The sequence below is a fragment of the Medicago truncatula genome, chromosome 7 (genome assembly GCF_003473485.1).
Source record: "Medicago truncatula cultivar Jemalong A17 chromosome 7, MtrunA17r5.0-ANR, whole genome shotgun sequence".
In the NCBI taxonomy this organism is placed as follows: Eukaryota; Viridiplantae; Streptophyta; class Magnoliopsida; order Fabales; family Fabaceae; genus Medicago; species Medicago truncatula.
The window spans coordinates 31,105,119-31,108,846 of record NC_053048.1 but is presented as its reverse complement, the minus strand read 5'-3'; the positions used below and the strand labels follow the sequence as shown (position 1 = coordinate 31,108,846).

Below are 3,728 nucleotides of genomic sequence, written 5' to 3'. Positions count from 1 at the left end.
TTAATGTCATCATCCAAAATAAATTATTTTGACTTCTTAAAGGTCTTACAATTATCCTCGTAATAAAATAATATATGTAATATTTTCTCAAGATCCAATGAAATAAATGAAGACCAATTATTCAGCATCGATGTTACAATATTGAAGCCTTAAACCCTATTTAAATATAAGAAATAATATGATAAAATTTCAAGAAAATCATGATGTGGGCGAGAGAATTATAATCCATTTTATTCTCATCAACAAACACCTTGATACTACACAGTCTCGTCTTAAGGATAGTCTTCATGTAATTCATTAAAAAAAACATGTAGAAAACAGAGAGTAAGATATAATCCAAATCACTTAAAGTGGTGTAACAATATGAATAGATGGAACAAACATAAAAAGAAATTTAAACTTACTGATATTCAATTTTCAAAAAATATAAACGTGAATCCTATCTCCTTCATTATGCATCCAACCCCAATTTATCTCTTTATCTCTCTAGAAATAGTTTCCCAATATCACTATCTCTCTAGATTTTTTTTAACTAAAATACTTTTATCCAAATAAATATTATTCTAATTAAGATGTTGTCGATATCTTGGTACGACTTAGGGGTTTGATCCAAAAGGTTGATAGTCTTTTTTCTCTCTCTTGATAAGATGTTGTTGCCTTGAGCCAACTATGCCTATTTGTTGTTTTCAAATTTCTTTAATCTTTTACTAAGTCATTTTAATGCCCTAATAAAGTTCTCACTCATGTCCCCGTAAGCATAGCTTAATTGACAGGAACAATGCATTATTATATGCAGGGGTCGGGGTTCGAACTCCGAACACCCCATTTATTCACTTTAAAAGTAAATTTCTAGCCACTATGTCATTATCCATAGTGAATTTCTAGCTGACAAAAAAAAAAATTTCTCACTCATAATTAGAGTTTTCAATGTTACATGAGCCTTTTGTTGCCAATTATTTTCTCTCTTGGTAAGGTGTTGTTTCCTTAAGCCTACTATGCCTATTTGTTGTTATCAAATTCCTTTACTAAGTAATTTTAATGCCCTAATTGGGTTCCCACTCATAACCAGTTTCCAACGTTATAAGGGCCTTAATAGACTTTTGTTGCCAATTATCTGTAAGTCTTTAATTCTCTATATCTAATCTATTTAAATATTAAAGACACCTTATCATATGATGTTTTTAGCTATGTTATCGCGTCTTTTCCTTATCATTTGAGGACTTTCCAGAGATTTTAGAGTGGGTTACTTCTAGTGTGGAAAATGTTTTGTAATGTTTTAATTTAGGTTGTTGTAATTTGTTTTTTCCCCCTAGCCAAACTAACTTAATGTGTTTTGAGTCCTTTTAATATAAATCATGGTATTAGGACAACCAAGACATCTCATTAAAGTTATCGAAGTTCAAGAATCAAGTTGAATAAAGAATATGTAGACAAATTTTTTTTTAGGGAATTCCGTCCCAAATCTCAAGCTCATATCAATGATGAAAATCTGATGAAGGATGAAGAAAACAAAGGAAATCGCCTCTGATCCATGCACCCCACACACAGACCCATGCGCCTTGCACATACTTAAGTTTGGGGATAAATATAATATTTCTCCCTAGTTCCTACTACCCACATGTTGTTGACAAGTTATTTTTTTCTTTTCAGCCATGCGCATTCTGTGTGCGAATTTTTGCCTATTTAAATCGTGTTTTGACCCAAAAGTATTCATTCAAAAATCTGACGGTTCAAAAGTTAAGGAATATGACCACAACCACAAAAAGGGGTGTTTTTCAACCCCCCCTTCCACTATTTATTGTGAATTTTCACTTTCTTATGATGTGTTTAGTTACCATGAGTAACTAAAAACTTTAGGTTAGAATTCAAAGATGAACCTCTATTATATGTTGGATATTTTTCCAGTTTATGACACACTCTTTTATCGATGTTATTTGAATTATGTTGATTCAATATAAACCATTCTTCATGATTTTCATAAAGGAATTTTTTATTTTTTATTTTGTGTGAAAAATATCCAATATACACCGAAAACGGTTAGACTAAAATAGCAACAATAATATGCGTAGGATGATCTCAGTCCTACTCAGTCCTACTATGGATATATAAATAATAGAAGCTAATGCTCATCTGGTGATTTTAGAGAGTTATGCTGTAATTAGTCGTTTATCAATATGAATGACAGTAACATTGATTTTGAGTATAATTGTGTTGTTTAATTTTTTGTGTGCATGTTCTTGTGACAGTAGGAACTTGTTACTCCTTCCGTCCCAAATTGTATCTCGCTTTAGGAGAAAAAATTTATCCCAAATTATATGTCGCTTTACAATACCCATGCAACGTTAATGTTACTTTTCCAATTATAACCTTAATTAATTATTACTCACTCTTCTTTCAATTCTTTCATTTATCTTTCCCATATTATTTATTAAGGACAATTTTGTAAAACAACTCATAATATCTATTTTCCACACAATATTAATTGCATTTCTTAATATGTGTGAAATATCCAAAACGTCATACAATTTGGGACGGAGAGAGTAATTTATTAGATTATATATTTAAGACGTAGGTGATATTTATCCTAAAACATATATACATTGTTTTCTAGAAAATGAAGATAACAACAATTTCATAATATATTTAACATGATTCTCCTTTATATATATATTATGATCTTGCATTGGTTGGAGTATCCCTTGTACTGTTTTTATTTTTATTTTTTATTTCAACATATATTTTTCATTCAAAAAAATATTTAACATGCGTCTAAGAGTAACAGAGAAATTGAAAGGTTAGATAAATATATGAAAGTGTGAGAGAAATTACAAGAGTAACAACATTGTGATGGGAAAATAAAATAAAAGGTTTAGACATAATAGAGAAATAGTGTTACCTTAACTAGATATGTATTTTACAAAAACCTTGAATGCACTTCATAACTGCGCGTTGAAGAGCCGGAAGTTTTTCATAACAATCGGCATCAGTAACACACTCTATTGTAATGTACAATAAAAGCAAAGAAATATTATGAAAAAATGAAAGATTGTATATAAGATTAATTAAGGCATTGTCAAAAAAAAAAAAATTAATTAAAGCAAATTGTATGAGAATGAACCTACCTATATCGTCTTCCTTGGCAACTATAACAAGAAATAGGGAAACAAAAAGGATCCATTTATAAACAAATTTGAAAATTTCAGCCATTTATTAGCACTTTTCATATAGTAAATATAAAATTATTTGGTTACTTTATATAGTGAAAAATCTCATGCAAGGTTTATGTCAATTAAATATTTTTAATAATAGTATGTTGCTACAAGAAATCAATCATTAAAATTAGAATAATTATTACATGTCTTTAAAGTATCTTGATGCATCATTTTTGTCCTTTTAGCTCATAGAATAGATCTCATATAAATATATTGCTTGTAATTTAATGAGAGAGAGAGCCAATAATATATTATGTTGGTATGTGTAGAACTTGAATCACATATTTTGAACAATGTCTTGGTTGGAATCTAATGGTTAAATAAAATGTGATTAGAAGGACAGACCCCATTAAAGATGGGCAATAAGATTATATGGTTGAGATTAGTCCTTAAACTACTAACTAAGATTGCTTCCAAAATACAAGATAAAAATGATCAAGATAAGCCAAGTATTGTCATCCCAAAAAATGAAGTGGTCAGAGGTTAAATCAGAGTTTGCAAGATAATCTGTTACTT

At 29.4% G+C, this 3,728-nt stretch overlaps 1 long non-coding RNA gene across 1 annotated transcript; it reads right to left on the bottom strand.

Annotated features, from left to right (window-relative positions):
* Positions 1-3,247, bottom strand: LOC25498705 (uncharacterized). The gene is made up of 3 exons (XR_003006889.2): positions 3,123-3,247; positions 2,897-2,996; positions 1-283 (listed from the first exon to the last, which is right to left on the bottom strand). It is a non-coding gene; the product is annotated as an uncharacterized lncRNA (long non-coding RNA).
* Positions 3,248-3,728: the final 481 nt, after the last annotated feature.